This window comes from Pristiophorus japonicus, chromosome 7 (genome assembly GCF_044704955.1).
Source record: "Pristiophorus japonicus isolate sPriJap1 chromosome 7, sPriJap1.hap1, whole genome shotgun sequence".
Taxonomy (NCBI): Eukaryota; Metazoa; Chordata; class Chondrichthyes; family Pristiophoridae; genus Pristiophorus; species Pristiophorus japonicus.
In genome coordinates, this window is record NC_091983.1 from 231,807,962 (window position 1) to 231,822,431 (window position 14,470).

The 14,470-nt window shown below is 47.3% G+C and overlaps 1 pseudogene; it reads right to left on the reverse strand.

Moving 5' to 3' along the window:
* Positions 1-2,688: 2,688 nt before the first annotated feature.
* Positions 2,689-2,927, reverse strand: LOC139267569 (U2 spliceosomal RNA; annotated as a pseudogene).
* Between the last annotated feature and the right edge of the window lie 11,543 nt (positions 2,928-14,470).

Here is a 14,470-nt window from a genome sequence, read left to right on the forward strand (position 1 = left end):
GATAGTTGCAGCATGGATACGGAATGGGCTCAGTGACAGGAAACAGAGAGTCGTGGTGAATGGTTGTTTTTCAGACTGGAGGAAGGTACACAGTGGTGTTCCCCAGGGGTCGGTACTAGGACCACTGCTTTTCTTGATATATATTAATGACTTGGACGTTGGTGTACAGGGCACAATTTCAAAACTTGCAGATGACACAAAACTTGGAAGTATAGTGAACAGTGAGGGGGAGAGTGATAGATTTGAGGAAGACATAGCCAGACTGGTAAAATGGGTGGACACGTAGCAGGTGAAATTTAACGCAGAAACTCATGAAGTTTAGGTACAATCCAAAAGGGGGTGCAGGAACAGAGAGACCTGGGTGTATGTGTGCATAAATCATTGAAGATGGCTGGGCAGTTTGAGAAAGCAGTTAAAAAGGCTTGTGGGATCCTGGGCTGCATAAATAGAGGTATCGTGTACAAAAGTGTGGAAATTACGATGACCCTGTATAAAACACTGGTTCGGCCCCAACTGGAGACTGTGTCCAATTCTGGGCACCACACTTTAGGAAGGATGTGAAGGCCTTCGAGAGGGTGTAGAGAAGATTCCTGAGAATGATTCCAGGAATGAGGGACTTCAGTTACGTGGGTCGATGGAGAAGCTGGGGTTGTTCTCCTATGAGCAGAGAAGATTGAGAGGAGATTTGATGGAGGTGTACAAAACCATGAGGGGTCTGGACAGAGTACATAGAGAGAAACTGTTCCCATTGACAGAAGGGTCGAGAACAAGAGGACACATATTTAAGGTGATTGGCAAAAGAATCAAAGGCCATCAATGTTTTTTTTTATTACACAGCGAGTGGTTGGGTTCTGGAATGCATTGTCTGAAAGGGTGGTGGAGACAGACTCAATCTTATCTTTCAAAAGGGAGTTGTGAGTGTATCTGAAGGGAACAATAATTGCAGGGCTACGGGGAAAGGGCGGGGGAGGGGAACTAGCTGAGAGCCAGAATGCACTGAATGGGCCGAATGGCCTTCTGTGCTGTAACCATTCTATGATTCTCTGATTCTGTGATAGGCCCAGACCGGGTAAGGACGGCAAGTTTCCTTCCCTAAAGGACATTAATGAACCAGTTGGGTTTTTCCACAATCCCACAGCTTCATGGTCAACTTTTCTGATCCCAGATTTTTATTGAGTCCATATTCCAGGCTGACATTCCCAGTGCAATACTGAGTCAGAGACAGGCCATTCAGTGGAGAAGTTAGGAAACACTGCTTCATGCAAAGGGTGGTAGAAGTTGTGGAACTCTCCCACAAAAAGCGGTAGTTGCTCGCTCAATTAATAATGTTCAATCTGAGTCAATAGATTTTTGCTATACCAGAGTATTAAGGGATATGGAGCCAAGGCAGGTAAATTGGGTTAGGATACAGATCAGCCATGATCTCATTGAAAACCAGAGCAGGCTCGAGGGGCTGAATGGCTTCCTACTGTTCCTGTGTTCCTATGACAGAACACTGCACTGTCAGAGATACCGTCTTTCAGTTGAGATGTGAAACCGAGATCCCGTCTGACCTCCCAGGTAAATGTAAAAGATCCCATGGGACTATTTGGGAGAAGAGAATGGAGGTTCTCCCTGGTGTCCTGGGCCAATATTTATCTCCAAACCAATATCAGTAAAACAGATTATCTGGTCACTATCACATTGCTGTTTGTGGGAGTTTGCTGTGCACAATTTGCAACTGCATTTCCTACATTACAACAGTGGCTGCAGTCCAGAAATACGTCATTGGCTGTGAAGCACTTTGGGACGTCCTGAGGTGGTGAAAGGCGCTATAGAAATGCAAGGTATTTTTTTCTCAGCAGAACATGTTGGTCATTTCTCCCAAACTCTCCCTGTTGTGATTTCAGGCTCTGAGTCCTGAGCAGGGCCAGAAATTGGCGATTGGAAGCTCTAGTGAAAGGTTTGAGAGAAATCCTCAGAGAGTGCAGTGCTGATCTGAAGGTCAAACATTCCCGGCATTGCACACACTTTATTCATTATTTATATCTGGGCCTGACGTCGCCTGTTTAAATGTTAATAAAGTGAAATTGTTTCCACTTGACTTTCCAATCATTTCACTTTGCTCATCCTTGGACTGATTGTTCAGTAATTTGCAGAGTGGGACATTTCCTACTGCCCCAGTACTCGGGACGGACCCAACATTTCCAAATGTCTCTCTCGCTGCTCCACAGATTCTCACTCCGCTAATTTCCCTCCTGTTCCCACGGCACTTTGCTTGTTTCATCCTGGAGCTTTGATTTGGTTGGATCTGATCGCAGTGTTGCTCACACTGAACATCCTGGGTCTTGTGTGTGTTCCAAGGTCTGGGCTGTTGTGACTTTCACACTCGCTGTTTTTAGCATTCTAAAGGGACTGGATAATGTCGACCGTGATCAGCTGTCTCACCTTGTCCAGAACAGTAGACCCAGAGGACACAGACTGCACTTGAAGGGCAAATTCAAAACTAATCTGGGGAAATAATATTTCAGTGAGTGTGGTCAGTCTATGGAACAGGCTCCCTAGGGAGACAGTGGGAGCAGTTAGTATTTTTTTTTTTTGAAATTCGTAGCCAATCGTTCCAATTCTTTGTCAAATCACAAACGCCAGAGGTCACCTTGCACACGCCAAGGATCACTCTGCGCCAATGCTCTTAGCCAAAAGGCCTAGAGCCACTGCACCGTTCCTGGAAGTACTGCAATACCAGGTTCGTGCCATGGAGGTGGATGGGTCAGGTCCCCCACACACCTCCGTGGAGGTGGATGGGTCAAGCCACCCCACCCACCTCCTGTTTCCAAAAAAGCAAGCATATACCTTCCTGATCCAGGGAGAACCACCCGGAGGTCATGGTGGCTACTCCCCTGTCAGGTCAGTTACGCATGATCTTAGCCAAAAGGCCGAGAAGCGATGGGAGCAGTTAGTATTGATTCATTCAAAGGCAAATGAGATAGACTTCCCCCAGAAAATCACATTGTGTGCTCCAGTATCTGAGTAATTTGGGACGTGCTTTGTGGTGGGTGTAGCGAGCTCGGGGGGGAACAGGTGACTTTGGGCCTATGGTTCCCAAAGCTCTCCACCCCGGGGTTTTCCTTCACCTCATGTCTGGGTCAGTTGTAGACTCATTGATCGAGGTCCATCGCTGTGATTGGTCAATAACTCCATTATCATTGGATCATGTGACTACCAGGATGGTAGACGGTGAACTCGATGGACCCTGGGTCTGTTTAACAATTCCTATGTTCCTGAATCTGGGCCTGAAATTGGTCCCCCCACAATGTAAATTTTTAGCGAGAGACCCATTTCTCCCGGAGGTTCTGTTGTGAATGGCTCAGTTAGACTTGACCTGTGATCAGCGGCACCTGCCTGGCCTCCTGCTCATCCCACTACTTTCATCACCCGCCATTGGCGGCCGTGCTTTCAGCTGCCTGGGCCCTAAGCTCTGGAGTTTCCCCCCGAAACCGCTCTTCCTCTCCGCCTCTCTCTCCATCTTTAAGATGCTCCGTGAAACCTAATTCCTGGGCCAAGCCTTTGGTCACCTGTCCTAATACCGCCTTATGTGGCTCGATGTCAGATTGTGTCAGATTTACGCTCCTGTGAAGCACCTTGGGACATTTTACTCTGTTAAAGGTGCTATATAATTGCAAGTTGTTGTTGTGGTTGTTGTTGATCACAGTTTTATTGTTGAAAGCCCAGCTCTGGTTCACTAAAGAGTGGCCAGCATCTGCGGGGAATCAGTGAGGAAGGACCTTGTGATGGGGGGGAGAGGGGCAGACACGGAGATGGTGATAGCGGGGAGAGGGGCAGGGAGCAGGGTGATGGAGGGAGAGGGGTGGGGAGCTGGGTGATGGGGGAGAGGGGCAGGGAGCTGGGTGATGGGGGGAGAGGGGTGGGGAGCTGGGTGATGGGGGAGAGGGGCGGGGAGCTGGGTGATGGGGGGAGAGGGGTGGGGAGCTGGGTGATGGGGGAGAGGTGCGTGGAGCTAGGTGATGGGGGGAGAGGGGCAGGGAGCAGGGTGATGGAGGGAGAGGGGTGGGGAGCTGGGTGATGGGGGAGAGGGGCAGGGAGCTGGGTGATGGGGGGAGAGGGGTGGGGAGCTGGGTGATGGGGGAGAGGGGCGGGGAGCTGGGTGATGGGGGGAGAGGGGTGGGGAGCTGGGTGATGGGGGAGAGGTGCGTGGAGCTAGGTGATGGGGGGAGAGGGGTGGGGAGCTGGGTGATGGGGGGAGAGGGGTGGGGAGCTGGGTGATGGGAGGAACGGGACAGGGAGCTGGATGATGGGGAGAGAGGAGCGGATAGCTGGGTGATGGGGGGAGGGGTGCGGAGCTGGGTGATGGAGGAGAGGGGCGGGGAGCTGGGTGATGGGGGGTGAGGGGTGGGGAGCTGGGTGATGGGGGGTGAGGGGTGGGGAGCTGGGTGATGGGGGGTGAGGAGTGGGGAGCTGGGTGATGGGGGTGAGGGGTGGGGAGCTGGGTGATGGGGGAAGAGGGGCAGGGAGCTGGGTGATGGGGGGAGAGGGGCGGGGAGCTGGGTGATGGGGGGGAAAAGGGTGGGGAGCAGGGTGATGGGGTTGAGGGGTGGGGAGCTGGGTGATGGGGGAAGAAGGGCAGGGAGCTGGGTGATGGGGGGAGAGGGGTGGGGTGCTGGGTGATCTCAGGGTGCCCTGGTGTTGGGCGCGAGACAGACACGGAGATCAGTGACACCCCCAGACAGTCTGGGACTGTGCTGTCACTGCAGCTAATGGAGGTTCCAATTAGAGCTGAGATCTGTGCAGAGTAATAACCGTTCAGTGAGGTCAAAGACAAGACAGACAGAAACATTACACAGAGTGTCAAACACTGATAACATCTCACAAATCAACTCGCGCTCTGAATGGTAAAATAAATCCTGTTTTATTCCCACTGAATCTACAGAAACGAAAGAACATTAATTTCTTTTGCGCCTTCCAAGACCTCAGGATGTCCCAAAATGCTTCACAGCCAAGAAGACCCTGTCAGTGATGCCCACATCCCGAGAATGAATCAATAACCATCATCATTATAGGCCGTCCCTCGAAATCAAGGAAGATTTGCTTCCACTCTAAAAGTGAGATCTTCGGTGACTGTACAGTCACTGTCTCTGTCACAGGTGGGACAGACAGTGGTTGGAGGAAAGGGTGGCTGGGGAGTCTGGTTTGCAGCACGTTCCTTCCGCTGCCTGCGTTTGATTTCTGCATGCTGTCAGCGACGAGACTCGAGGTGCTCAGCGCCTCCCGTATGCTCTTCCTCCACTTAGGGCCGTCTTTGGACAGGGACTCCCAGGTGTCAGTGGGGATGTTGCATTTTATCGAGGTGGCTTTGAGGGTGTCATTGAAATGTTTCCTCTGCCCACTTGGGGCTCACTTACCGTGTAGGAGTTCTGAGTAGAGCGCTTGCTTTGGGAGGCTTGTTTCAGGCATGCAAGCAATGTGGCCCACCCAACGGAGCTGGTCGAGTGTGGTCAGTGCTTCGATGCTGGGGATGTTGGCCTGGTCGAGGACACTAATCTTGGTGCATCTGTCCTCCCAGTGCGTAGTGGATGGAATCCGCACTGTGAATCACTGAAACAAAAAGAATCAATAACACAGCCCGGGTCGGGTACTTTATATCGTTATGGTCACTGCTTCCTGAAACTATTGGAAACCATGGCGATAAACTGTGAAGAGCTGTGGGATTCAGTTCTGTGGAGAGATTGTTCTCCTTAGAGCAAAGAAGGCGAAGGGGAGGTTTTTTTCACACAGAGAGTTGTTGTGATCTTTTCCGGCAGTGGAAGCAGATTCAACAGTAACTTTCAAAAGTGATCTGGATAAATACTTGAAAAGGAAAAGTTTGCAGGTCTGTGGGGAAAGAGTAGGGAGTGTGACTAATTGGATCGCTCTTTCAAAGAGCCGGCACAGGCACGATGGGCCGAATGGCCTCCTTCTGTGCTGTCTGATTCTATGACTCCATGAGATATAGGGAGGGCCCAGTGATCAGGATGGAGGCAGTAAATGGTTTGATATTGTTTCCATATCCAGCTGCAATCAGGGCAGGTCGGAAACTGTCCCAAGAGTTCGTAGTTCAAATGGCACGGGCAGGATGACAGGCTTCACATTTCCAAAATGCAAATCCCGTCACATTGGGTTGCCGAGCCTCCCAGGAATTAGTGGGCCGCGTACTATCGAAGAGTGAAAAGAGCAGGAAGAATATTTCCCTTCCTTCATTACCTGCCCAGCAGACAGAAACATCAATATCAGGTCATCAGTGTTCCAACCTCACTCTGACAGCAGCTCCCTGGTGACTCACACCCCGTTACTGATGGGCTTGCACTTTACTCCCAACAACACACAGATGTCAAGAAGATTTTCTTCCACTCCTCTCACCCGCCTGCCTCGATCAGCAAGCAATTCACAAACTCAGCTCAGCGACTCATCCCTAATCACCCGGCTTGATGAAAACTCCAAACCCGACCCTTCATAAACACATCATTCATTGTGTGAATCATTCACTCACACATACTCATCCCTGAGAGTGGGCACCATAAACCACATCGCACTCTATATTATAGGCTGTGTCTAGTTTCAGTGCATTGTGTGTCAGCTGTGGCTCAGTGGGCAGCACTCTCCCCTCTGAGTCAGAAGGTTGAGAGTTCAAGAGCCACTCCAGAGACTTGACACAACATCCAGGCTGACACTCTCAACGCAATAGTGAGGGAGTGCTGCACTGTTGGAGGGGCAGTGCTGAGAGAGTGCTACACGTTGGAGGGGCAGTACTAAGGGAGTGCTGCACTGTCGGAGGGACAGTACTGAGGGAGTGCTGCACTGTCGGAGGGGCAGTACTGAGAGAGTGCTACACTGTCGGAATGGCAGTACTGACTGAGTGTTGCACTGTCGAAGGGGCAGTACTGAGGGAGCACTACAGCATTGCACCAGTAAGAACTGGAGTATGGTGATGTTATACATCAAAGGATGGGTTCCTTGAGCAGTACGTAACGGAACCAACCAGGGGGCAGGCTATCTTAGATCTGGTCCTGTGTAATGAGACAATTCCTGAGTAATGGATCCCCTCAGAATGAGTGATCATAACATGATTGAATTTCAAATTCAGATGGAGGGTGAGAAAGTTGGATCTCTTACCAGCGTATTAAGCTTAAATAAAGGAGACTATGAAGGTATGAGGGCAGAGTTGGGTGAAGTGGACTGGGAAAATAGACTAAAGTGCAGCACGGTTGATGAACAGTGGTATACATTTAAGGAGATATTTCACAACTCTCAAGAAAAATATATTCCAGTGAGGAGGAAAGAGTGTGAGAAAAGAAAGCTATCCGTGGCTAACTAAAGAAATAAAGGATGGTATCCAATTAAAAACAAGGGCATACAAAGTGGCCAAAACTAGTGGGAGGACAGAAGACTGGAAGCTTTTAAAAGCCAGCAAAGAACGACTAAAAAAATGATTAAGAAAGGGAAGATAGACTATGAAAGTAAACTAGCCCAAATTATACAAACAGATAGTAAGAGTTTCTATAGGTATATAAAAAGAAAAAGAGTGGTAAAGTAAATGTTGGTCCCTTAGAGGACGAGACCGGGGAATTAGTAATGGGGAACATGGAGATGGCAGAAATTCTGAACAATATTTTGTATCAGTCTTTACGGTAGAGGACACTAACAATATTCCGACAGTGGATAGTCTTGGGGCTATGCGGCGGAGGAACTTATCACAATCACTAAGGAGGTGCTGCTCAGTAAGATAATGGGACGAAAGGCAGATAAATCCCCTGGACCTGATGACTTGCATCCTAGGGTCTTAAGAGAAGTATCGGCAGGGATTGTGGATGCATTGGTTGTAATTTATCAAAATTCCCTGGATTCGAGGGCAGTCCCAGCAGATTGGAAAATTGCAAATGTATTGCCCCTATTTAAAAAAGGAGGCAGACAAAAAGCCGGGAACTATAAACCAGTTAGCCTAACATCTGTGGTTGGGAATATATTGGAGTCCATTATTAAGGAAGCAGTAACAGGACATTTGGAAAAGCAAAATTCGGTCAGCCAGAGTCAGCATGGATTTAAGAAGGGGAAGTCATATTTGACAAACTTGCTGGAATTCTTTGAGGATGTAATGAACAGGGTGGATAAAGGGGAACCAATTGATGTGGTTTATTTGGACTTCCAGAAGGCAATTGACAAGGTGCCACATAAAAGGTTACTGCACAAGATAAAAGTTCTCAGGGTTGGGGGTAATAAATTAGCATGGATAGAGGTTTGGTTAACTAACAGAGAACAGAGAGTCGGGATAAATGGTTCATTCATTACGGTCATGTTGAACCTGGGGTTATGGGATGTCCATGCACTGGGTGTGAATAGTCTGGGCCCAGTCAAGTTTGATACAGAAGCTGATTCTCCAGTAATTTCTTGTTGCGGTCACACTGTTTAGCTCAGATTGTGATGCCAGTGACATCCTTATAATCTCCCGGATTGGAGCCTGTCCCACTAATTATCCCTCAAGTGCCCAGAGGAACAGAAGGAGCTCACAATCTGCCAACACTCTTATTCCCCGCTCGATGTATAATTAGACCCGTGGCCTCTGTTGAACCAGCAGAGATTTTCTCCAGTGAGATGTCTGATTTCCAGCCATTGCCCTGAAGTGAAGACTTGATTTGATTTGAGATTGTTCTGCATTTCATCGGTTTCTGAGCTTCACAGAGAATGGGTTATGGGGAGTTTGTCTGCTGTGCACAGTGTGTGTTGACTCAGCTCCAATCTAGTGAGGTCAGTGTTGCTTTAATGAGTCTGGTAATTAAATATTCTCCTCCCAGTTACAAGGAATTAATTCCACTCAAATTAGAATAAAACATTTGCAATTTTACAGCGCCTTTCACTCCCTCAGGACATCCCAAAGTACATTACAGAAAATGAAGTACAATTGAAGTGTTGTCTTTAGTACAATGTAGACACATGGCAGCCAATTTGAGCACAAGATCAGACAAACAGCAATATGATAATTGCCAGAAAACATGGCTTATCACTGCTGCTTGAGGGATAAATATTTACCAGGAGAGCAATCCCGCTCTTCCTTGAAACAGTGCCATGGGATTTTTTTATGTTCAACTGAGAAGAAACCTCGGTTCAATCAGAGAAACATTGAATCATAGAAATTTACAACACAGAAGGAGGCCATTTCAGGCCATCGTGTCCGCGCTGGCCGACAAAGAGCTATCCAGCTTAATCTCACTTCCAGCTCTTGATCCGTAACCCTGTGGATTATGTCAGTTCAAGTGCACATCCAAGCATTTCTTAAATGTGGTGAGGGTTTCTGCCTCTACCACCCTTTCAGTCAGTGAGTTCCAAACCCCCACCACCCTCTGGGTGAAGGCATTTCCCCTCAGATCTCCTCTAAACCTCCTACCAATTACTTTAAATCTATGCTGCCTGGTTGTTGACCCCTCTGCTAAGGGAAATAGATCCTTCCTATCCACTCTACCTAGGCCCCTCATAATTGTATACACCTCAATAAGGTCTCCCCTCAGCCTCATCTGTTCCAAACAAAGCAAACCCAGCCTATCCAATATTTCCTTATAACTAAAATTCTCCAGTACATCCTTGTAAATATCCCTTGTACCTTTCCTGTAATGTGGTGACCACAACTGCACACAATACTCTAGTTGTGGCCTAACTACTCCCAACTGTCTAAATCATTGATATATACCACAAAAGGCAAGGGACCTAGTACTGATCCCACTGGAAAGATTCTTCCAGTTAGAAAAACTCCCACCAACCATTACCCTTTGCTTCCTGCCTCTGAGCCAATTTTGGATACAACTTGCCACTTTACTCTGGCTCCTATGGGCTTTTACTTTCATGACCAGTCTGCCATGTGGGACCATATCAAAAACTTTGCTAAAATCCATATACATGCATCAAATCCAGTATCATCAGCAACACTCCTTGTTACCTCCTCAAAAAATTAAATTAAGTTCATCAGACACCACCTTCACTTAACAAATCCGTGCTGACTGTCTTTGATTAATCTGTGTCTTTCTAAATGAAGATTTATCCTGTTCCTCAGAATTTTTTCCAATAATTTTCCCACCACCAAGGTTAGGCTGACTGGTCTGTACTTACTCGGTCTATCCCATTCTCCCCTTTTAAACAAAGGTACAACATTAGTAGTCCTTCGGCACCACATCTGTAGCCAGAGTGGATTTGAAAATGATGGTCAGAGCCTCTGCTATTTCACCTTTTGCTTCTCTTAACAGCCTGGGTACATTTCATCTGGGCCTGGGGAGTTAGCCACTTTCAAAGCTGCTATGTCCCTTAATACTTCCTCCCTCACTATGTTTATTTTGTCTAATATTTCACACTCCTCCTCCCTTATTGCAACGTATGCATTGCCCTTCTCTTTCGTGAAAACAGACACAAAGTATTCATATGAACCATACCGCCTCCAGGCCTGACTCTTTCTCTAGTTATCCTCTTGCTCTTAATGTATTTTTAAAACATCTTTGGGTTTTCCTTGATTTAACTTGCCAAAGTATTTCCATGCTTTATCTTTGCTTTCCTAAGTTCCTTTTTAATTGCACCCCTGCACTTTCTATACTCCTCCAGAATTTCTGCAGTATTGAGCCCTCGGTAAATGTCATAAGTCTCCCTTTTTATTTTTATCCTATCCTGTATATTACTTGACATGCAGGCCGCTCTAGATTTGTTAGTCCCATCATTTTTCTTTAAGGGAACATACTTGCTCTGAACCTTCAGGATCTTCTCCTTGAAAGCCTCCCACTGCCCTGAAAGTGATTTATCAAAAGTAGCCATTTATAGTCCACTTTGGCTAAATTCCATCTCCGCTTAGCAAAATTGGCTTTTCCCCAATTGACAACTTTTATTCATGGTCTATCTTTTTCCATTTCCATAACCACCTTAAATCTAACTGAGTTATGATCACTAGCACCAAAATGCTCTCCCACTGATAACCCTTCCACCTGTCCAGCTTCATTCCCTAAAACTAAGTCCAGAACCGCCCCCTCCCTTGTTGCTCTTGTTAAATACTGGCTAAAAAAGTTCTCCTGAATGCATTTTAGGAATTCTGCACCCTCTATACCATTTAGACTAATTTTATCCCAGTAAATATTAGGGTAGTTGAAATCCCCTACTATTACTGCCCTATAGTTTTTGCATTTCTCAGAAATTTGCCGAGATATTGTGTACAGTTTTGGTCTCCTAATCTGAGGAAAGACATTCTTGTTATTGAGCGAGTGCAGCGAAGGTTCACCAGACTGATTCCTGGGATGGTAGGATTGACATATGAAGATAGATTGGATCGACTAAGATTATATTCATTGGAATTTAGAAGAATGAGAGGGGATCTCACAGAAACTTATGAAATTCTGATGGGATTGAACAGGTTAGATGCAGGAAGAATGTCCCCGATGTTGAGGAAGCCCAGAACCAGGGGTCACAGTCTAGGAGTAAGCCAGTTAAGACCGAGATGAGGAGAAACTTCTTCATTCAGAGAATTGTGAACCTGTGGAAGTCTCTACCGCAGAAAGTTGTTGAGGCCAGTTCGTTAGATATATTCAAAAGGGAATTAGATGTGACCTTTATGGCTAAATGGATCAAAAGGTATGGAGAGAAAGCAGGAATGGGGTACTGAAGTTGCATGATCAGCCATGGTCATATTGAATGGTGGTGCAGGTTCGAAGGGCCGAATGACCTACCCCTGTACCTATTTGCTATGTTTCTATGTTTCTATATTTACTCTTCTATCTCCCTCTGACTGTTTGGGTGTCTATTGTACACTCCTAGCAGTGTGATCGCCCATTTCTTCAATTCAAACCATATGGCCTCATTTGATGATCCTTCCAATATATTATCTCTCCTCATAGCTGTAATTGTTTCTTTAATCAATACTGTGACCCCCATTCATTTTTTACCGTCCTTTCTGTCCCGTCTGAAAACCCTGTAACCAGGAATGTTGAGCTGCCATACCTGCCCTTCTTTCAGCCATATATCAGTAGTAGCTACAATATCATACTCCCAAGTGTCTATCTGTGCTCTCAGCGCATCTATCTTATTCCCTAGACTCCTTGCTTTGAAGTATACACCATTTAGCACTGCTAAGCTCCCTTGTTGTCTATTTTCTAGCCCTTGTTTCCTCTGTCTTCCAAATTCACTTTCTACATTTTTGCTTTCCAATTTTAGCTTTGCTTCTCTCCCTTTTGGATCTATTCTCAGGTTCCCATCCCCCTGAAGCTAATGTCACCCACACCAACAGCACTTGCAAACCCCCCGCGAGGATATTGGTCCCAGTTCTTGACGTTCAATCCGTCCAGCTTGTACAGGTTCCTCCTCCCACAGAAACGGTCCCAATGCCTCACGAATCTAAAGCCCTCCCACCTGCACCATCTCTCTAGCCATGCATTCGTCTTCTCTATCTTCCTAGTTCTGTACTCACTAGCACGTGGCATCAGGAGTAATCCGGAGATTACTATCTTTGAGGTCCTGTTTTGTAATCTCCCTCCTAGATCCCTAAACTCTGCCTGCAGGACCTTATCCTTCTTTCTACCTTTGTCATTGGTCCCAATATGGACCAAGACCTCACCTCCCAGAATGCCCTGCAGCCTCTGGGTGACATCCTTGACCCTGCACCAGGGAGGTAACATACCATCCTGGAGTCACGTCTGTGGCTGCAGAAACACCTGTCTGCTCCCCTAACTATCGAATCCCCTACCACTATTGCTCTTCCACTCTTCTTCCTCCCCTCTGTGCAGCTGAGCCACCCGTGGTGCCATGGACTTGGCTCAGGCTGTACTCCCCAGAGGAGCTATTGTCCTCACCAGTACTTACACGATTCCCCCATAGGTGGCAGTTCGAATGGATGGACATTTCGTCCTTGCGTCGGTGGAACGGCTTAATTTCGTCTTGCATTTCCCCTGTGACCGCCGACCAGCTCCCATTGAGGACACAGCTTTTTACTAGTGAAAGCACCGGGTCCGGGCTAGTCCAGGTCCTGATTTGATGAGCCGTGACGGATGACCCCTCACTCTCAAAAGCATCCATTACAAGGAGCAAGTCTGCGGGCTGCGCCATTTCCACCCCGGTGGCGGGCAATGTCGCCAACTGAGGGCATCCGCACAGTTCTCCGTGCCAGGTCTGTGGTGGATTACATAATCATATGCAGATAACGTTAGTGCCCATCTTTGGATGCGGGATGAAGCATTTGTGTTAATAGCTTTGCTTTCTGAGAAAAACAAAATGAGCGGCTTGTGGTCGGTTTCGAGCTCGAACCGGAGCCCAAATAGGTATTGGTGCATTTTCTTAACCCCGTATACGCATACTAATGCTTCTTTTTCAATCATACTACAGGCTTTTTCAGCCTTAGATAAGCTTCTGGATGCATATGCAACCGATTGCAGTTTGCCTGACCCATTGGCTTGCTGTAACACACAACCAAACCCATACGAAGATGCGTCACAAGCTAGTACTAAACGTTTACACGGGTCATACAATACAAGTAACTTGTTGGAACATAGCAGGTTTCTGGCCTTGTTAAAGGCTGGCCCTTGAGCTTTACCCCAAACCTAGTCATCACCCTTGCGTAGCAATAAATGCAATGGTTCCAGCAAAGTGCTCAACCCCGGTAGAAAGTTACCAAAATAGTTGAGGAGTCCTAGGAACGAACGCAGCTCCATTACATTCTGTGGTCTGGGTGCATTCTTGATGGCCTCCGTCTTGGAGTCCGTGGGTCTGATGCCGTCCGCCGCAATCTTTTTTCCCCAGAAATTCAATCTCTGGCACCAGGAAAACACACTTGGAGCATTTCAACCTGAGTCCCACTCTGTCCAGTCACTTGAGAACCTCTTCCAGTTCCTGCAAGTGTTCGGTGGTGTTGAGGCCAGTGATCAAGATGTCATCTTGGAACACCACAGTGCATGGAACCGATTTCAGCAGACTCTCCGTGTTCCTCTGGAAGGTGGCCTCCGCCGAATGAATCCCAAAGGGGCATCTTTGGTATATGAACAGTCCTCTATGTGTGTTGATGTACGTCAATATTTTCAAAGGTTCAGCCGGCTCCTATGTCATGTAAGCAGAAGTTAGATCCAGCTTGATGAACGACTTCCACCCTGCAAGCATTGCAAACAGGTCATCCACTTTGGGTAGTGGGTACTGGTCTTGTAACAAGACTCAGTTGATCATTACCTTGTAGTCCCCGCAGATTCTGACCGTCCCATCGCTCTTCTACACCGGAACAATTGGACTGGCCCACTCGTTAAATTCGACTGGCGATATGATCTCCTCTCGTTGAAGTCTATCCAGCTCGATCTCACTTTCTCTCGCATCATGTATGGAACCGCTCGGGCCTTGTGATGAACGGGTTGTGCCTCAGGGACTAGATGGATCTGCACTTTGGCGCCTGTGAAGTTGCCGATGCCTGGCTCGAATAACGATGGGAATTTGTTTAGAACTT